The sequence below is a fragment of the Indicator indicator genome, chromosome 1 (genome assembly GCF_027791375.1).
Source record: "Indicator indicator isolate 239-I01 chromosome 1, UM_Iind_1.1, whole genome shotgun sequence".
NCBI classification, from domain to species: Eukaryota; Metazoa; Chordata; class Aves; order Piciformes; family Indicatoridae; genus Indicator; species Indicator indicator.
The window spans coordinates 8380765-8389712 of record NC_072010.1 but is presented as its reverse complement, the minus strand read 5'-3'; positions in this window follow the sequence as shown (position 1 = coordinate 8389712).

Sequence of the window (8948 nt, the reverse complement as noted above, 5' to 3'; positions counted from 1 at the left end):
CAACAGGTACAAACTGGAACACAGGAGGTTCCACCTCAACATGAGGAATAACTTTATCATCAGGGTGCCAGATCACTGGAACAGGCTGCCCAGAGAGGTTATGGAGTCTCCTTCTCTGGAAACTTTCAAGTCCGATCTGATGCATTTCTATGTGACCTGCCCTAGGTGATACTGCTTTGTCAGAGGGATTGGACTTGATGATCTCCAGAGGTCCCTTTAACCCCTACCATTCTATGATTCCATGATTAATGATAACTTGTATTTGATAAGGCTGAAAAAAAAAAAAAAAAGGTGAGAAAGGGCTAGTGTCAATATAAAGATGGTAAGAAACTCTTGCTTTTTCCAGCAGGAAGATCTATGACCTCTCATAGGAACTGCAATGGGACTTCCTAGCTCTTACTTTCAGACAACAAAGCACATTCTGCTGAACTATGGCAGTCTCTATGAATATCTGAAATGAAATGTTCCACATGGCATCCTTTCTGTTTCTACACAGTGCCTCTTTTGACCTCTGAAAGCTAGTCCCTATCGCTTTTATCCCATGCAGATATAAATGTCCATCACCATTTCATTAGTGTATACTCTGAAATGCAGCTTCAAAGCAGTCTGTTCTTTACAAGCTTTACAAGCTGAGATGTGCGACACAGGCAGGTCTATGCCTTGGTGCACCACTACGGCATCACTCAGGATATCTGGTGACAATTTGTTTCAATAACACTTTGAGTACTCTTTTTAAGTCTAATTTAATTTTGTGTTTTAATAAAAAAGGCAGATGGAGGGTGCAGCAGAACAATTCCCTGTGTGAAATACCTTCTAACCTCCAGACAAACATGTCTTCATAGACCTCCTTTGCATTTCATTTAAGGAGATTTTCAAACATACAGACACTAACCAGTTTCTCCCACTTTGCTGGCAGCTGCTTCACAGACCATTTCTACAGTAAAAAGAAGCTATCAAAAAATGACAGCACATCTAAAACATGGCCAAAATGATAGCATTTGGTAAAAATACTGTCTGTTCATTTAAAAGCAAAAGGCATTTAATATCCTATAGTCATTCTTGTTTTCCAAGCTTTTTACAGCTCTGAAATATTTGCAGGAGAAAGGTCCCAGAAGTCCCAGGCGAGGGGAAAGATTCACTGCTGCAAAAACAAACCTCTAACTAAAGACCTCATCCACAAGATCAGCAAAGAAATGCTATTTGCTCCACTGTGTCACATGCAGTCTGTGTTTAGAGCTTGTTTCCTTGCTCGTCAAACCCTTCCTTTGGACCCATCCCTCCTTAGAGAGAAGAAAGAGAATTAGCTTAAAATCCATGTAAAAAGTTTGGAAAATACAAACTTGTCTCACTTCGTGCTGTGCAAGGATTTCACAGCAAGGAAAACAGAAAACAGAGGGACCCAATAGATCTGAGCATGTGGAAGTGCTTCTGTGTCAACCCAAAGGTTTTAGGGAAGCTAACCCAGGCTTATTATTGAATTTCTTCTTGTATGATATAAATTACTAAAGAGAGGTCCTGGATTTCAAAATCTGGCCTGAATTTCAACCTCCCAAAGAGTTGGGCTGATTGATTCTGTGGTTATAGTTCAACTGCTGTCATAGAGCCAGCTGCAAAACTGGCATGTGGTTCCAGCCTCAGATTTTGATTATTTTTGGACCAAAAGCCGAGCACATCTGGAGCCAGGATTTTACATTATGTCTCTATTAAGTACTATTTTGCAAATGTTTAGCCCAGAAGGAGGGAGTACATTCCGAGGGGCACAGACTATTTTAAATCAAAATTGTTTTTTAAGTCTCAGGTTCCCATCTTCTGCATCATCAGGGCCTGATCTGCACTGATTGCTGCTTGCAGATGGGCAAGAGCTGCCTGCAGGCCATGGCTCAAACATCACCCTCAATGGAGCAGTCCCAGATGCCATCCAAGTCCTCTTCTTCCTCTGCTGCCGTGGTGGGGTGAAAATTCTGCCCCCCAACATAAAATTGCCAGACTAGCTCAGTGGAAGTGAATGAAGCTGCATTTACAAGCAAAACTACAATCTAAATATGAAATGCAATTAATATATACAAAATAAACAATATTTACATATATGTATAATTTATAAACAGCACAAGAACCACCCTAGACAAACCAGAGGGCTACTGATAGCTTCCCCACTCCCTGCTTCCTTCCCTAACCCCCTGTACACACAGGACAAGAGTAAGGGCAGAGAGTTGCTGTTAGTTACTTAACCACAACAAGAATGCATTCAAGATCTTGAGAAGAGAAGACTGAGAGGGGATCTGATCAATGTCTATAAATACGTGAGGGGTGGGTGTCAGGAGAAGGGGGCCAGGCTCCTTTCGGTGGTACACAGTTATAGGACAAGGAACAATGGGTTCAAAGTAGAACATAGAAGATTTCTCCTCAACATGAGGAGAAACTTCTATACAGTGAGGGTGATGGAGTACTGGGACAGGCTGCCCAAGGGGTTGTGGAGTCTCCTTCTCTGGAGACTTTCAAAACCCACTGTGGCAGTTTGGGCTGGGTACCTCCTGTTACTGCCACATAAGCTACACCTCCGGTGTCCTGAATGTCCACCCAATAAGGTGGATACAGGAAATGGCGTATTTCTACCCATAAATCCTGCACCCTATAAATCCATCAGCAAAGTCATTCTCTCTCTCTCTCTCTCTCTCTTTCTTCCCTCTCTGCTCCCGTGGCAGATGCTCCCTATCGGTTAATGGTGGGGGAGTATCTCAAGGACTCTTAGGCCTGTCTAGGCCTAATGCCAGGAGGAGAAAGGAGGGGGGGGGCTGTCTCAGACCTGGCCAGCCTGAGACTAGCCTAGAAGTGGGAGGGGGAAGAAAGAGCCCTGGGGGTTTTGGGTATACCCTCAGGTGGGAGAAGGGAAGAATTGGGAAGCCTTTGGGTGTTATGTAAGGGACTCTGTATGCTTTGGGATATTCTTGTCACTATGCTTTGTAGTTTTGGTAGTTTCACCAATTGCTTTTCCATTTAAACTTTCCATCACTCTCCAATCCGTTTGTGTGAGTGTCATTCTTTTGTCCCTCTCGGGGAGCAAGAGAGGATCTGTCTGGCCCCAAACCAGTACACCCACCTGGATGCGTTCCTGTGCATCTATCCTAGGTGATCCTCCTTTGGCTGGGGTTGGACCTGATGATCTCTTGAGGTCCCTTCCAACTTCTGATACACTGTGATACTGTGAAGGTCAGCAAAACCAGCAGAAGCCAGAGCTAGGATCTGCTGGAGCGAGGAAGCCTAAAAGAGAGAAAGTTAGCTTTTACAAACTGACTTTATTAGATGTCTGTCTACTGGGATTATTTAGAATTTATCATTATTTTCCTTTTTACATTCAGTGGTAATTCATTTACATTCTATTCCTTTCTGTTCAAGATCTGTGTAAAGTTTTTCAAGGCACAGCCTAAAACTACCACAGCTACCCTGCAAAACCTGAGCTATTGCCATCAAATTCAGCACAGGTATCCCAAAGATGCAAACAGGCCTCCAAAACTGGACACATCATGCCTCCAAAACTGACCACATCATGCTTCACAGTAGGGATTGTGAATTTCTCCGTGCAACCCCAACATGGAGGCATGGAGGTGTGACCAAGTTAATGTTTCCAGCTTTGGTACAAATGTCCAGACCCGTCATTCTTTGTATTTTCAGCCGTGCCTCAAAAGCTGAACCTTAACAAGGGACTTTCCCATTTTAAATCTCTCTGAACAAAGATAATCCCATAGTAGATGACAGAAAGAGGAAGGTAGGAAACCTGGTGACCTAGCAGGCTCAATGCCTTTTTGGCTGAACTGTATGTGATGATGGGTGGATGAGGGGAATAACAGATATGTGGAGTTTAATGAAGCAATTAAAAAGCCTGTTATTTGATCAAAGCAATTGGAAAGCCTCTGTATGGCATTTGTTTATCTCTTGGTTAATCTGTCTAAAGGGTCTGAATAACACCGCATCTGCAGTAGTTTTTACTGTTTCTGTCCATGCGAGCTTTGTCACTACCCATGTCTGAAACTCTTGAAAATACATTCAATGAGCATGAACAAATCCTCACGCTAGCCCAGTGAGTGAGTGTGGGTGAACAGCCCATAAAATCGCTTGCACCCCAAGGACAGGCTTGGTGCCTGTATTGTGCATTTCCTGCATATTCAACAAAGCAAGGATGTGAGGGATACCTGTGGCTGCCTTGTATCACTGGCACCATTTATAAGGCAAAAGACACAAATCAGGAAATGGTATTTCTCCAGAGAAGGGTTACAGAGAAACAGATAAGAAAAAGTGATTTCTCCCATGGTAGCTCAAGAGAAGACATCTGTCTCCTGCTTTACAAACCTGTGTTAATCACCTGTCCCTGCACACTCTTACCACTAATGAAGTCAGTGTGTCTATTCAAACATGACCTGAAGAATTCATAACTTACCTTAAGTGACTGTCAGAGTTAAGCAGCCTTTCAAAAATGCAGTTCCAGTAAGCACTGACACCTATAAATGTTACTCGATAACGATCACCCTTCTAAAATTATTACCCCTATTAATTGCAACATGATTTCTTTCTCCTCCCTTCCTGCTTGCTATAAAGTGGTAACAGAGCTATGAGAAAGTGAAGTGTTTTTTAACTCTGGATTGCAAACCATCAACACAGCTGCAGATTCATTTCCAGTTGCAGATGCTTTCAGGCTAATGAAGTTAGAGCCAGAAGAAATGCAGTTTGGCAGCTTTGATGTTTTAGATGGTTTAAGGGCCTGACTGTTGGAAAGGGAAAAAAAACCCCAAACTTTTATTCGTACTTTGGGCAAATTAATTTTTGAAATGGCTGAAAGGCAGACAAAGAGCCTTGCACTATCATGCTTGCAGAGCTGCTTTTGAGATTGAAACTAAACAAAAACTTCTTGGACAGGAGCTTGAAGTGCTCCCTGGGGAATAATTGTGCAACAGCAGAGGGATGAACTAGATGATGAAATAAATCTTTTTTTTTGCCATTACTGTCTCTGATTCTAAAGTCATTAGAGTGCTACTAAGGACATGATAGCAGAAGAGACTTTTTAAGGCTTTTGTAAGACTTGTAAGAAAAAAAGAAAAAAAAAAAAAGGAAAAAAAGGGAAAAAAGCCAGCAGCTGCAAAAGCAAAAAACACTGCAAAGATGCTGCTGGCACCCTGTGCACTTCAGGGAATTCTCCTAAATCATGGGGAAAAGGAGAGCACAACCAAGTGACAGTCTGCAAAGAGGGAAAAAGGATTGGGAGCTGCCATCAGTGTGCACGTCAAGGTAAGAGCCAGGAGCAAGGGAGGTGGTGGGAAACAAATCTCCTGCCTGGAAGTCAATATCCCTCATTCTTGTGAAGGACAGGACAGTCCCAGTCTCCAGTTCATGTCATATTTTAACTGCCGGATGGATGGAAAAGTAATTATCTGTGACCTGGAGGCAAGTGAGTATCTTCAGTGAGTAAGGAGAGTGTCCCAACTCAGAGTGCCCCAGCTCAGAGTGCCCCAGCTCAGAGTGGGATTCATGAAGATACAGAGAGAACTGTGAGGGAGTTGAGAAGGACATGAGGAGGAAGAAAAAGAAAAGCATGAACAAGGGCTCTGTGTAGTTTGCTGTAGTTGAGAAAGTCCATGAGTGAGCTGACACCTTGCTTTCAATCATGCCACAAGGGCCAGCAGAGATATAGGACCCTTTTTTGTTGTCTGATGTTTGTGCTCTAATAAAACTTGTATTCAATAGACGTTTTGAACAATTTTGGTGAGCTTATTATAGGAAAACAATCTGATACAGCTCTGAAGCCCTATGTGCCCTTGCTCTTTTAAGATCCCCATTCAGCATGCACCAGAGCATCTTGGTGTCATCTTCCTTCTAAGGTAATGAAAAGATGGAATAAGACTTAGTTTTTCACAGATAAGAAGAGGTGAATTACAGGCAATGGTGCACAATGACTGAGAAACAAATTCTCAAGAAAGAAAGTTATGGCAAAGGCAGGTGTGGAAGCCTGTGCTGAAAATAGTGTAAAAGAGGGAGTAAGGCTGTCTGCAGAGCTCAACAGGTGCAAACCCACAGAAAACAGTTAAAAATAAGTAAGTTCCATTTCAGGGTATTGGATGGCAAGGTGATGTCTGTGAAAGTGAACAGATCCTATTGCCCAAATCCCTGGGATAAGGAGTCACACAGACTGTAGACTTTCTGCACAAGGATCCTCAAGAATGTTGAAAGTTGCAAAAAAACCTGGCTCTGTACTTCCCCTAGTTTGTCAACACTGAAGAAAAAACACTAGCAACTTTTCATGTGATACAGCTTTTTTGAAGGTGGTAGTGAGGCAATTTCTTTGCCTACAAACACACAGCATCAAATGTTGCTCAGTACTACAGCACTATTCAGAGACACATCTTTAATGTGGGAGCTTCACAGCATATCAGTGATGCACATGGTATCAGCTCTGAAGGAGCCTTTATGACAACTCTCACAAGAACTTTGTAAGGTGAAGGAGAAAGTAAGAAGCAATGGAGGGAAAAGTTAGTGCTGTGAGGTGCCCAGCCAAAGCAGAAGCTACTGTGGCTTTGAGATATGTGCTGTAACATCTTGTGTGACTTTGGAGAGATCAAACATAAAGGGAGAAAATGGTTAGCAGCTACATGCTGCAGAAAGCACCTGACAGGAAGCAAGTAGACAGGAAGGGAGAGAGGCTTTCTTGTAAAGGTCTCAGGGATTTAGGACAGAGTTGAACACCTACAATGGCACCACAAAACCAGGAAAACCTCTTTTTAACATTGAAGGAATTTTCCCATTCCTGAAACAGTACAGAAGGATTTGGTGGAAGTAGGAATGGCTTTTGGTGAATGTGGTGGTTTCTGTTTGCGTTTGACATGGTCAGAGGATCAGAAAAAAACAAAAGTGGGGTGAGATATGAAGCACAAATTTCCTGACTTCAAGGTGGTTTCCAGAGCAGATGATATGATACTGGGCCATGTGCCCTAAGTGATGTAGCCAGCATAAAACATACACTCCTTGCAGAGATGAAGGGGAGAAGGTATTGAAAATGGGAAGGAAAAGTGAACTTATTAAATATAATTAAAACATGCAAAGCTTCATAAATGTGTAGAGCTTGGCATGACCAATCAGGGAGAATTTCAATTTTTTTTTCTTTTTAGTTCTGCATGTAGTTATAAACCAAGTGGCAAAACGAATGTGCTGGGGCCCATTGCAGGTCTGCCTGGTGATTAGGGCTTGAGTTTTTCTTTGAGGGCTTCCCCATCCTCCATCAGATCAATGATTTTCTCCAGATCTCAGAAAATCAGAACAATTCTCAGAGATGAGACCTAAATAGGGGCTGTGGAGCTCATGACTGACTCAAATCCTTCTGAATTTCAAGGGCAAATGAAGTGTGTTCCAGACTGACCTTTCAATTCTAACTGTGATACTCTTTGTTGTTAGGCCAGCATCTGAGCACCTTCCAAATATAACAGTTTTAGCTGTCAGCTAACTTTCCAAAACAGGAAAGTTCTTCTCTGCTGTAGCTGAGCTAAGAACCCTCAGCTCCTTTTGGAGACAATAGAGAGAAACACCATTATTCAGTGATTCATCTGACCTATTTTAAACATCAGCTTGAGGGAAACTTGAATGACAACATACAAAAGAACTTCTCCTCTCCATTGACTGTGAAGATGTGTTTATCACAGTACCGACATCTGCATTTACTCAGCCCAAATTACATCCAGAGAAGCTACAGCCCAGACTAATTCTCTTTATTTCACTGGAGTTGACATTTAAATGTCCTCCAAATCTGTGCACGGTTACACCAAGGCAAGTAAATTTAGGTCTGAATTCCAGGCTAACCTCTGATCACTGGATTATCTTCCTTCTCGATCTGGTATAAAATTAAAAACTGTTTGGTTTCAGCTTATTTTTCAGTTACAACTAAATTCTCCAAACAGTCCAATACGGTTTGAGTTTTTCTCTTTAACAGAACATAAAAATCCTCAGGTTGAATCTCAGTGTTTCCTTCATGTTAGTATTTTTGCTCAGAATGAAATTGTCTGATCATTTAAAACTTAATCCTAACCCTGTCTCAAATTTACACCACATCAAATCTGTGCAAAATCACATTTTTCCAGATTATTTTGCTTCAGATAGTTACATTTGAATCTTGTCAGAAAGCTCAACAGCTATTTGAGTTGTCATCTTCTGACGTAGGTTAGATAAGTTGCACAATAGGGTGGAAAGAGTTTATAGGATTTCTTTATAGTATTATCATCCTTTAATTAAAGTTTGCAGTAAATTTGTCTCTAACTAATCCACCATATTTCACAGGGAAAGCAATCATCTTGCCTTTCTCTTCCCTTTAGGTATGCCTCTTCTCCTCTGTGCCAATTTTCTCCCATCTCCTACTGCAGCTTTTACTCCTTCATTACAGAGGTGGTAAAGGGAGTTCCAGCTCAGTCTACCTGTAACTGAACCACAATTCCCACAATGAATAAACAGATGTTCTGTCCATCTTCCTGTCCTTTATGCTGCCCTAACATTCCTGCTTCTTCAATCATCCAGTTCCATATGAAGTTCCTCCTGGTACTGCCTTCCAAACACCTTGAGTGGCTCTAGAGCACTTACTTGACCTCTCTTGTTTCAGATCCTCTGCTCCCAAACTCCTGTCATCCCTGAACTACAAGTCTCTGAGCTCACTGGCTGCCTGTTATTGAAGTTCCCTGCAACTTTGCTTTATATGATTGTGGTTAAAGGTCTTAAAATATTGGCAAACTCAAGCCATAAGGTAGTGATGTACCTGACATTCAGTTTTCTGCTGATACATGCTTGGAAACTCCACTCATTTCTGGGTTGAAACAAGGACATGAAAGAAATGGTTCCAAAGGCAACAATTTGGGATTAAAAAACCCCAAAACAATAACAACAACAAAAAACCACACACAACCAAACCAAACAAAAAAAAGCTA